Source organism: Amphiura filiformis, chromosome 9 (genome assembly GCF_039555335.1).
Source record: "Amphiura filiformis chromosome 9, Afil_fr2py, whole genome shotgun sequence".
Lineage (NCBI taxonomy): Eukaryota > Metazoa > Echinodermata > Ophiuroidea > Amphilepidida > Amphiuridae > Amphiura > Amphiura filiformis.
The window spans coordinates 5387029-5400322 of record NC_092636.1 but is presented as its reverse complement, the minus strand read 5'-3'; the positions used below and the strand labels follow the sequence as shown (position 1 = coordinate 5400322).

At 37.5% G+C, this 13294-nt stretch overlaps 1 protein-coding gene across 2 annotated transcripts in view; it reads left to right on the top strand.

Moving 5' to 3' along the window:
* The first annotated feature begins 7816 nt into the window (after nucleotides 1–7816).
* LOC140160550 (short coiled-coil protein B-like) overlaps nucleotides 7817–13294 on the top strand; it is a 32681-nt gene continuing 27203 nt past the window's right edge. For both annotated transcript variants that reach the window (XM_072183792.1, XM_072183793.1), the window contains exon 1: nucleotides 7817–7932. The gene's annotated coding sequence lies outside the window, so the exon portion shown is untranslated. The remainder of the gene's footprint in view (nucleotides 7933–13294) is intronic.

The window sequence follows — 13294 nt, the reverse complement described above, 5'->3', positions numbered from 1 at the left end:
TTTATTTATTTATTTATTTATTTATTTATTTATTTATTTATTTATTTATTTATTTATTTATTTATTTATTGTGCGAATGGGTCTGAGAATGGGTCTGAGAAGGTGTAGACCTATAATAGGCCTATTATAAAACTACACATTTATTTTCTATTTGTTATTTCGTTTTGTTTGTTGAATACAAACTGAAAAAACTGTGAAATAAAAGAACTGTTGTACTTTTGTACAAGAAAATATTAATTAAAACAATCAGGTTACAGAAAACAATTCTTGTAAAGTCATTGTATCTGAAAACATCAAGCGAATGCTGATATTCTTGGGAAGGAATGGTGGAATTAAACAAAACTCAATTTACATTGTAAACCAGTTGAAATAAGAACGAAATTCATAATTCTAATGTCATTGTTTAGGAAAAAATAATGCACAGAATAATGTTATGCATAAAACGTAATCGCGCCATATAATTTCGTGTAACAAAAACCGGTGGACCATCATCACCTATAGAACCTATCCAAAAAATAAACCGGAACGGTATAACAATTGAAATGACAGGACAGATTGGTGGACAGATTGTTTTGCTAAATTGGATAGGGTCTATGCCCTAACTTGAGAATGGACCGTCCCACTCGATTTGTAAAAAGGTCGCGAACCTTTTCGGTGGACCCAAGTAACTGCCTAAAATGATGCAAAATTGAAAAGAAATGGGGTTTTAAATTGGACTTTGGAATTTGAAAAGTATAAATCACGTTAGGTCTAAGGCTGTGCTAACACTTTTCTTTGATGACTTTGGCCACACGTTTTTATTTTTTCAAATATCTTAAAAATTCAAGAATCTAAGCTAATTGAACAGACAGTAGTAATAGTATGTTATGTGTATGCGCATTATTCCATAATCAATAAGTTTGGTAAACAAACACCTTTCTAGCAGAACAACTCATAGCATACTGGTATAGACCACTTGACATCATTGTTTATCAACAAAGGCGAGGGACTCGTCTATCGATATGCTCGAACGAGCCGCTTCACTGTTCAATGGCTTTCCTGTACTATTTGAAATGTGGCGGGCGATTTAAAATGCACATGCCCTTAGCAGACTACGATGCGTACGCACACTGCAGGGCAAAGAACAATGGAAATTGCCATAATGCGCGCGCATACTGCCGGGCAATGACGTCAAATGCCAAGTGGTCTATAGCCTCTGGACTACTACAGGCATGGCTGTCTAGATTTTAAAGGCGAGTAGTGAATCACTCACTAGCCTGATGCTTGGCATGTGGTCAAATCGCTCTCTAGGCAAATCACTCTCTAGGTCTGATGAAAGATCATTCGTACCAATATAAAACACTTTATTCCACATTGTATTTGCGAAATTAAGGCTAATTTATTACGATAAATCAAATATATTGAAAGTGCTGAAACAAGAATGTAGGGTACCTGCAGGTGATATGGGACCATTAAGGACGTTTAGCTTATGTGCATAAAAACTATAGAAGATATGCCCAAAAGAAGCTAAAAGAGATTGTTATGATGAACAACCTGTCCTTTAAGATTAATAAAACAGGCAATGTTATCTTGTTTTTATGTTTGTTTGGACGCTATGACGTCAAAATGACGTCATCGTCAAGTGTCCCATATTACCTGCATGTGCAGGTAATATGGGACACTGTGTTATCTCTATGGTGAAAATCAAAATGTTCAGAAAATCACTCTTTTGTTCTAAAAACATTTTTGTTACATGATTTTGAATGTTAAATGCAAATTTCAACAAGAAAATTCAATTTTCTAAATAGTTTTGCTTTTCGCATTGACAATGCACACAATTTCCTATGTGTCCCATATTACCTGCACCCATTCAGTTGAAAATCAGAGAAAATAATCATTTATAAAAGGAAAGTGCCACTTTTCAGTGGAATTTTACCTGCTGATAAGCTTAACCCATCATCTAAAGATCATAAAAAGTGACAAATGCACCCTCAGTACCAGAGTATTTGGATACACAATCATAAAATGTGGCGTCATTGATTTTATATCAGGCCAAAAAAACGACGTAAATTTTGGGCAATTTCACTCTTTTGGCATTGATTTCCAAGAGTTTGATACACAGACTCCAAAACTGCATTTCTAGAAGCACAATTGATGTCTCTAAACACTTAACAAATCAACTTAAAGTGTGTACCTTCTCTAAGCTACTTTTTGTTAAAAATGAAAACAGGTGTCCCATATTACCTGCTGTCCCATATTACCTGCAGCTACCCTATTTGGATTCAATTTTGGGTGATTCGCAGCTCGCGGTGAGTGGAAATTCGCTCACTAGAAATTGAGTTTGGGCGAGTGGTGGCAATCGAGAGTAACCACTCGCCTCAAACAGCAAAGATTGTGGGTTGACTGGGTGCGAGCCCTAGTAGAATTTTAATTCTAATCAATTTTTTTTTCATTTTGTTAAGGGCTGGGGTATGAACGTTTGGACAGTATTTATTTTGGGACATTAGAGCACATCAGACATATCGAATTGCATTCTGAATACGACGAATGTCATTCTGATATCAAATAATTTTGATTTTTGAAATTCGCAATTTGATAAACATTTTATGGCAAATCATTAAAATTGATATTTTTGATATTTAACAGTACTTGAAGTAAACTTTATAAATCTGATGATTTATACTTAAAGTGTATGTAGGTGGGATGAAAAGCCGATGATCAATTGAAAATTTTGATTTCGTATTGAAGATATGGATTTTTTTCCAAAACACCAAAAAAAATTAGGTCTTTTTGGGAAAAAAATCCACATCTTCAATATGGAAGGTCAAAATTTTCAATTGACCGTCGGCTTTTCCTCCCTGCTAAATACACTTTAAGAATATATCATTAGATTTATATAATTTACTTCGAGGACTGTTATATATCAAAAATTTGAAAAATATCAATTTTTTATAATTTGTCATAAAATTTGTATTATATTGTGATTTTAAAAAAATGAAAATTATTTGATATCAGAAAGACATGCTTCGTATTCAGAAAACAATTCGATAGGTCTGAGGTGCTCTCATGTCCCACAAAAAATACTGTCGAAACGCAATAAACGCTCATTTTGATCCCTTAAGAGGAAAACATAATCCAGCCTCATAAGTATAATTATTGTATGTATAATTATGTGATGCAAATGTGAACTATGGATAAAAATATTGTGGCTTTTTTGCTTGTGTGTTTCAAATTTGTAAAATAGGTCAAGTATTAATTTATTACTTCGACCAATTCGTTGCCGGGATTCGTTGCCTCCTATATCGATTCTGCGCCCTCTCCAAGCAGCAAAAATCAATAGTATCAATTTGAAAGACCGTTTTAAGACAAAATTCAACTTGATTATAACCAAATTAGGGAGTGTTCATTAATACCTTGGTAGGGGGGCTGGTCTTCCTCAATTTTTTGCTCGACAACATTTTTGACCCCCCCCCCTTGATGGACCACTACACTTTTTTGACCCCCTCTTTTGACAGACGAAACTTTTTGACCCCCCCATTAGGCCTATCGTATAATAAACATTAGCCTATACCGTACGTAATAGTGTTGTTTCCAGTGGTGTGATATCTGGGTCACATGTCATTGAGGGAGGCAAATGTTTGAAACATTCCCGGTGGGACAATTGCGCCTGAAATAGGGCCTACTACAAGCACAAGGAAATTTTCATTTTATACTTAATTTAGATTTGTCCCAAATCAGGGTGTTTATGTGATTTTACAGGGATAGGCCTAAATGAAATACCGTAGAAACCCGTCTATAAGGAATAGAAGCGACTGTGATGATAGCATATTTCACGCTAGCGCCCTCCACAATATTATATCATTATGGAATTTGAGCAAATCATTTACCGACACAAGCAGGTATACAATGTATTATTTTATCTTTATTTCGCATCTCACGAGCATAGCTCACTTGGCAAGGCATAAGACTTTGGTTCTTTAGATCGGAAGATGGTGAGTTCGAGCCTCATCACGGTCACACAAACTTTTATAAACAAAATATTGTTCAAACTTTTCATTTATATTTTCTTGCATTTTCTAAAGACTCCTTTCGTGATCATTTTTTTTTCATATTTAGTTTAATTTATTCTATTGTTTTTCTTTTATTGTTTCTTTTCTTTGTGTTTTTTTCTTGTTTAATTTTATTTTTTCTTTATTTTTCTTTGATTCATATAATATTGGCAGGATAAGGAGAGGAGGAACTAAAGACCCATTCAGTGATTTGCTCATCCGGACGATCGTAAAAATCATCAAAATTCACCTTTGTCATTGTCATAGATGTGGTAACATAGCCTGCTAGTGGTTCAGCAGAAAACCGTGTGACACATAATATACATTTGGCTACATTTTATTATACGATAAATACGAATTTATTAAACATGGTAACAAATATTCTCTAGCAGATCGGTTATACGATGGAACTGGTAGGCATAGGCCTATTATAAATTCGGGATATGAAATATCTTCCTGACGAGACAGATCTGCGCATGTGGTCAAAGACGATTCCTTACTAGCCACAGACCGTCCGCTGGAATTAGTTGAACATGAACCATTCGCTATGGCTGTTGGTCGGACCTCTCATCTCTCCACATCGATTGTGACCTATAATCCCCGACATTGCCCTTATGAACTCACATCCTCCTGTTTTATTCAAAGACGCTGGCGAAGTTACGTAATAATCGGATTAACTACCATAGCAATAGGTGAAAACAATTTTTGAATATACCGCGTTATACACTGATACGTTCAGGCGGTACCTCTTCATTGAACCATATCATGCTGCACCTGTAAGATCTTTGAAAAGACCAGTATTGTATTCAATCTATGATTGCAGACATACACAGTACAGGTGATGAGTGTAACCTGCTTGTAGCGCAGCGCGATATGTTCAAAATTGTTTTCACCTATTGCTATGGTAATTAATCCGATTAATTACGCAACTTCACCAGCGTATAATGGCCGAATAAATTCTGACCATCACTTGGCTTGTTGGATTCGTCTATACTACAATTCGCTGTCGAAGTGACGTAATAATCGCAATGTAACTACCATCAAGCAGATTGCACTAATCACCCGCGTATGTCACCAAACATAGATTGAATACCACTCTTTTCATAAATACTAATCTTACATGGCGAGTGATTAGCATTTCTTTGACAACTATGGTTTAATGCATAGGTGCCACGTGAACGATGAAGTGCAGGGCTATATATTCGAAATTGTATTCATCAATTGCTATGGTAGTTAATCCGATTAATTACGTCACATCGACAGCGAATAGCCTATAGTATGGGTTCAAGTGGAACAAAAAATAGTGTATGTCCATTGCTAGCTATGGTAATTAATCATGTTAGTGTTTACACAGAGCATGATTTAAGCACTTCCCAGCAAGTCTTGCGGTTAGCACAGCTGTGTGCGTAAACATGACACCACTGCCCGCCCACTGCATACACACGTGCATGGTTAAATTTAAATTTGGACAGATATATTTACAATAAATACACCTTCAAATAGTTGGTCGATTTCACATTTTATGTTATCTACAGAAGGTGTGAATTATCATTCATACATACATCACTTTAGATCTGAAATCGACCAAATAATGACGACACACGGGCAATTCTAAAACAACATCTTTTGCACAGAGTTCAATGGGATTTGAAAAGTAAAGTGGCAGTTGACACTCTAGTAATAACACATTTACAGTGCATGATGGGGCTTCCTTAAATCATCCTCTGGTGTTTACATCACTACTTCGGTGAAGACAAGAGAAGTGTGCCTTCTCTACCAACGCCTGTGATATAACAGGTGCAAGCGAAACAAAATTGAATGACCAGAATAGTTTCCTTTGTCAGATGAATTGATTGAAGTTTTTGAAGACACTCTATTCTTGATGGGACAATAGATTCAAATATGGAATAATTATTATTCCTCATCTATTTTTTTATTGAAAAAACTGCAATTGTGGCAACAGAACAATATTTATTTTGATTTCATTTCAAGTAGAAACAAAATCGTGCTTAAGCCAAAAACGCACCCTACCTACCATTCCTCAAGAATTGGGATGGCACAAAGGTGCAACATAGGTTTTTATTGCAAAGACGAGGACAGACAAGTAGTTACAACACATCTGTCTAACCGTGGGTTTCGCTATTATTTAGAATAAATGCTTTTACTATACTAGTTTCTATAAAACCACAAAATTACTAAAAAAACTATAAAAAACTAAAAAACACAAAAAAAACACAAAAAAAACACACCTAAAATTAAAAGTAGAAAGGTAGATTTGAAGAAAGATAAAAAGAACATGTCAAAAAGTTAAAATTAAACGAGAATGAAAAAACGGAACCGGTGCCCGGACCATGCTCTCTTCAGCATGTCTTCAGTTCCAAAGTCTGACGCTCTATCAATTGAGCTATACGATCGTGATATACGAAACAGTCGTTATTATGTCAATACAATTGATTGGTGTTACAACATACTTAGATGGAATGCATAGCCACCCAGTGCCAGTATATATTTGCTCAAACTCCAAATACAACAAGCAACCAATTTTATTGAGGGCGTTTCTTAGGTATATCCTTGTAGACGGGGTTTTACGGTAGGCCCTAGAGGATTTATTTGGAGGTTCATAGGCACATCAGCATAATTTGGATCCGTGGCTATAATAGTACGCCTACAAGTGCCCCCCCCACCAAAGTATTTCTGAACACTCCCTTAGGCCTAGTAGTAGGCCTATTTGTGCAAATTATTTCAGGGGCTGCCATTCTGTATCGTTTCCCCCAGGTGTCACAACTCCTAACTGCGCCACTGGACATGGGGGAGGGGCAGTAGTTCACTGGGGCGCAAGTAGGCCTACCCCCCGATGCCCTCCCCGTCGCTTCCCCCCCCCTCACAATAAAGCTGGCTACACCCCTGTGGAATGATGTAGGCCCTAGGGCCTACCGTATGAGAATTAAATTAGTTAAGCCATTTCATGCCCCAAACCTAGTGTGAAAACCAGTGTTTATCAAAGAATTAGCTCACAAATTTAAATATTTTGCGTTATTTTTTATCATTGTTTACTGTTTTCCATGAGAATACACAACAATAACATTAGGCCTAAATTAAATTTGCAAGGCTCTGTGCTTGATTGTAGGCCACGAAAAACGCATGTGTTTTTACTTTCTTTCTTTCTTTCTTTCTCATCAATTTCTTTCTTTCTTTCCGATTTTTCTTTTTTCTTCCTTTCTTTCTTTCTTTCTTTCTTTCTTTCTTTCTTTCTTTCTTTCTTTCTTTCTTTCTTTCTTTCTTTCTTTCTTTCTTTCTTTCTTTCTTTCTTTCTTTCTTTCTTTCTTTCTTTCTTTCTTTCTTTCTTTCTTTCTTTCTTTCTTTCTTTCTTTCTTTCTTTCTTTCTTTCTTTCTTTCTTTCTTTCTTTCTTCTTCCTTCCTTCCTTCCTTCCTTCCTTCCTTCCTTCCTTCCTTCCTTCCTTCCTTCCTTCCTTCCTTCCTTCCTTCCTTCCTTCCTTCCTTTCTTTCTTTTTCTTTCTTCTTTCTTCCTTTCTTTCTTTCTTTCTTTCTTTCTTTCTTTCTTTCTTTCTTTCTTTCTTTCTTTCTTTCTTTCTTTCTTTCTTTCTTTCTTTCTTTCTTTCTTTCTTTCTTTCTTTCTTTCTTTCTTTCTTTCTTTCTTTCTTTCTTTCTTTCTTTCTTTCTTTCTTTCTTTTTCTTTCTTTCTTGTTGCAGCAGACGACGTGGTGACACACCCCCATTAAAGCGCATGCGCCAGTCAATATTTACCCACAATTCTTCTGGATGTCTACAAAATGGCTGTACTTCCTGTGTAAATTCTGACGAGTGATCTGCACGAATTTTCTTGAAATTTCTTGTTTCTGTGGAAAAGTTTCATTTAAGGATCCAAGGGGCTGTTAAATAACAGGTAAGGCGTCGTACTAAGTAAGTATTAATGAATCAAAATGTCCCTAATCAGTCTTTGAAAGCTTGACTAATGACGATATTGTGTGTGTTTTCATGTTTTGATCATTCGTATACACTGCTGATAGTACATGCATGCATGTACATGTGTACATGTATCGCAAAAAAGTGGGTGATTCATATTTGAATCATTATTGTTTACAATATACTATCTTCTATATGTTGCAATCCAAGTGGAATGATTCAGAACAAAATTATATTAGCCATGTAAACATGTTAGCAAGATCAAGACTGATAAATGTGAATCTGAGTTCTGAAGCCAGTAGTGAAGGACTTGTCATTTTTTGTGATTTTAATGTTGTAGATATGCCAGGTGAATTTAAGTTTGCCATCAAACTGCATCATTTTATATATCAAATTAAAGCCCTTGAGTAAAGAAAGCCAAAACTGAAAACCTTTTTGTCATAGCACTTTCCGCGTTCCGTGGCAAAGTTACCTCTTTTCAAAGGATCGACTTTCATCAAAAAGATTCTGCTACTAAGTTACCCTGTGTAAAGATAGTCACTTGTGCTGAGCATGAAATTGGTCACTTATCGCTCACTGTTCAAAATGTGACATCTACACCAATTACAGTCCCCGAAACTGTCTACTTTTTAGCCGACCTCAATTCCGAAACATTTAGTGATAGTTAAAAATGCGATCCCCAACCCTTTGGTTACCTTTGGGCGAATTTTTCAAATCTCCGAGTCTCCGTGTCTGAAATTCCCGGTACAAACATCGAAAATGTCGCAATTCTCAGTTCTCGGTGATGATACTATATCCGCATCGCTGTTTTCATACATGAATATGCATATCTCTGACCCTGTAAGGTCAAAAAGCGTGGCGTTGATTTCAACCAATCCGATCCACCGTTTAATAAGCAGCTTGATACTGACGTCATATCTGAGGTGACCAGGAGGCAGGAGCTACCATTTTGGTAAACTGAACTCGACTCGTGCGTTCTTTTGGTTCACATAAATCGAACAAAATTTTCAATAACGGGTAATAGTATGATTTCAATTTTTTATTAATGAAGTTACTTGTAGTTTTGAGGAATGACAAAGTTGTTTTTGGAAACTTAGATATTTGTTTCAACTGATGATGTAGGATCGCAAGGTGAGTGAATTCGTGAAGAGATTTGCTTGTTTGAGTGATAGTAGGATACGGGATGTAGGCTAGTCCTCTGTGTTTGACCGGCTCCGACGTCTCAATTCACAACGTCTCAATTCGTACCTGCCAGATATACTACTAAGTGCTAGTGCTAGCAAAATTCCCCAAAACAGCATTAGTACGGGGGTGTTTCTGACTTTCTAGATCTTAGTCTCATGATGATAGCAGCTTTTTTTAATGGAACTGCTATCAAAATCCTCTAAAATTCCATGTGTGAGTGTCTCATCACCATAAAAAATCATATATTTGGGTCAAGTTAAGTATAGAAAACATATTTATGTAGGTTTCCTTGACCGACCTGTTCTTGAAAAAAATTGAAATTTCTATGTAAATATCATAAATATGTATTGTGTTTGGTCCCCGGTCTAGGCGAATTTCGCTGACTAGCAAATGTGTTAACTAAGGTTTGCCTGGCATACCTAATTGTTGTCAAGTTGATTTGAATTTTGATGATTGATTGTAAGTTTTACAGTTTTTGTCAGAGACAGAGAAAAACGGCACTTATTTACATTTTGTGAGCGTGCAGAGCGTATACACGGAAGTGGGGTTCTGATTGGCTGAATTAATCATCTGACGATAACATCAACACAACAATAACTCAGATTGTGCGTCAAATCATTGGTCGGCGCCAGCCCTCGAATTAAGGATCTGAAGGGGCACGGCAACTTTTTTAGGGCAAGTTGATAATTGCCGTGGATTTTCACTGAAAAGGCAAGGCAGCACGGCAATTTGTAATATATCAAAAGGGCATCAAGGCAACTGTTGAAAATTTGAGAAGGGCACCAAGGCAATTTTTCAAAAGCGAATAGATGCATTGCCGTCAGCTGAATTCGACACCAAAGTAAAATTCGACTCTCAACTTTACACTAAAACTAACCCGATTGCTTAAAAAACCTGCTTTAAAAATAAGCAATCAATCAAATATCAACAGTTTAATTTACTTAAATTTTGCGATCCCTAGTTCTGAGCTGCAAAACTGACTCGAAACAGCGATGAAACAGCTGTAACTTTGGTAATAATATTGATCAAATTCGCGGGATAAAAACTATTTCGTGCAAAAAATATCTAGAGATGGGCTTACATGTAAAGATAAGGCGATACGGAAGGGTATCGCCATCGGTTTGCAATGGGAAGTCAATGTTTGCAAATCGAGAGATTAATTGATTTGCCCAGCGCTCAGATTTTGTTCATGACACGAGGTCGAGGAAGCTTAGCTGTTTAGTTACTAACAGCGTTTCTGAAGGTGTTTCTCTGACCAATCGAGAAAATGAAGTCATTTCTAGCAACCAGATAATGTATAAAAGCCGATGTGATTGGCTGAATATGTACGCTTACGTAGGGGTAATGAATATTAATTCACAACAAACTATTGTGTATACTGTGATTGATAGCTGGGTTACGATGCTCAAAATAGCGTGTACAATATTTTCGATCTAATTTTCCACAATTTTGCGGGGATTTAACCAGTAGCCTACTTGTTAATGATTTTATAATGAAGGGGCAGAGCTGGCCGGCTAGGGCACCCACAGCAACTTCATTTAGGGGCACGACAAGTGACTGCCGTCGATAAAGGACATATTTTGAGGGCATTGCGGCAATGGGGGTGGGCACCCACGGCAATATGCCGTCGGTGCCGTGGGTTAATTCGAGGGCTGGTCGGCGCAGTGAACACAAAGCTCCGCGTATGTCTCTCATACGTTAACAGGGCGCTCACATCAATCTGAGCAAGGGACTGCCGTTCTTCTCTGAAACCACTGCCGTTCTTCTCTGAAACCCAGCGTAAACAAAGTCCAGTCATGACAGTAGGAAACAAGACCAGTCAGTTCTGAGTTCAAGAACACCATCGCGCAAGCGTATGGTCATTTTAGCGTATCCTACTATCGCTCAAACAAGCGATTTCAAGAACGCCACCGCGCATGTGTATGACCCTTTTAGGTTACGTCTCGTATCCTGCTATCAAGGAAACCCATCACGAATTCACTCACCTTGCGATCCTACAGTACACCACCAGTTGAAATAAACTCAAAACTTCCTGAAAAAAGCTTTGTTATTCCTCAAACCAATACGTAAACTTCATTAAAAAGTTGAAATCCTAGTATGACCCTTAAAATCAAAACTTTTGTTTGAAAAACGTCAACAAAAAGTAAGATTTCTCACCCGCTATATCTAGCAGGCGGGTCTAAGAACTCCATCGCGCATGTATATGACTCATGAAAAGGGTCGAGTTCTAGACTGCTGGACAGGAGGCAGGGGTGGCGCTAAGTTGCGTGTACAGCGCTATTTTTTTAGTTTGGACGCAAAAAGAACCCTTTTCATAGAAGTACAGGGGCGCCCCGTTGACGCAACAAATTTGACCATAATAAATTTGTATTTCTGTGTTTTTGACTGGAAATACAAATTTATATGACACTCACTTCAGATAAAATGTCATAAATAAACACTCCAAGAATTGTATGAACATCAATCTTTCTGAATACCGATCTGTTTAAACAGTGTGCAAGTAAAGGCTCTGTGAACAAAATAGTGTGACAATCCACAACTTCAGGGTGTCTGCCTTATGTAGAATGCCTGACGGAATACCTCTATGCATTTTTACTTTTATTTATTAATTTCTCTGCATTTTTAAGCATGCAATGCCACTCGGTATAAAGAAAATCATCATTTAACTAAATATTCAAGTCATGCAGAGTAAAAATTTGAAGTTTTCTCAACACCTAAAAGTCAAAGTTGTATTTCTTACTTACAACATGTACAGTAAGGTATAAATTAGCAATGAATTAGTGGCTCACATACGATCTTTGGGGAACTGAGTTCTGCACCGTTGACCAATGATTAACTTTACACAACATAGCCAAATGGTGTGATCAGAATTTTTCAGAATTTTTCAGTTTCTAAGGGTTTGAATTATTTTAGTTTTATAGGGTCAGGGTTAGGGTTTGGTTAACATGATGGTAGGGCTTTACATGTAGGAGGAGACGGCTGGAGTTAGGTTTAGGTCAGGACTTTGTTTTTGGTACGGGGTGTTCTCACTGTTCTTCTGGCTATAAAAAGCTCCTAAAACAGGATTGCAAATAAAAAGCCTCGGGTTTTTGGTTTGCGCCCCCACGTTTTGGATTTTCTGGGGGTTCAGGGGTTTTCAGAACCCCTGGTTTTAAAAGCTTGTGCTACCCCTGACAGGAGGACGGTAGGACTGAGGAGACATAATCTACAGATCAACAAAGTGATGAGAAGCAAAGGCACACTTACATGTAGAAGAAATTGTTTCACCCAAAGGGTCGTAAATGCTTGGAATAGACTGCCAGCAAACGTAGTGCATGCTAAGTCTGCCAACTGCTTTAAGGGGGTACTACACCCCTGCCCAATTTTGTGCCTATTTTTGCATTATTCTAAAAAATTATAGCGCATTGGGGACAAGTAAGATATGTATATTATAGGGGCAAGAACAGGGTTGTCACCAGAGGGATTTTAGAACCGGGTAAAAAGTAATTGCGAAGCGTAGCGAGCGAAGCTCTCGCCCCTCACGGCCGGGGGTCCAGGGGCCCGCTTAAGGGCCCCTTGTGGGGTCCAGGGCGGCCCGTGGAGGTCGAGTGAAGCCCCTAAAGCTCCACGGTTTCTAGGGGTTTGTAGGGGGGAAAATCAGGTTTATAGGTCATGTTTTATGCAGCTTATTGGTGTTTATGAAATGTAGAATTATGAACTAATAATAAACATTAAATAACAACATTTGGTGTAATATGACATTATTTTGTAGTGTAGTCTTACCTTACATTTTGAACCTTGTACCGCCTTTCCTTCTTTGATGCCCAATGTTTCACTGCTTTGGTGAAAGGAAATGATTCTATGTCCGGGCCTTCTATTGCAATACGCATCAAGCAGTCTAATGTATCCTGTCCCATTCTGTTTCTTAGTTCGGTTTTTATCAAACCCATTCTGGAAAAATCCCGTTCACAATCTGCCGTGTGTGGCGGCTGTACTTTGTATGCTTTGGCAAGGTTTGATAGGCATGGAAACATGCGAGTGAATTTTGGCAGAACTAGTGCCTGTACTACGGTGGGTTGTTCGAGTACTCCAGACTCCACATACTGAACAAAGTCAAATAATTCTGATTCTACTTCATCACTCACTCCAAATTGTTGGGCCAATTTAGCAACACTAGA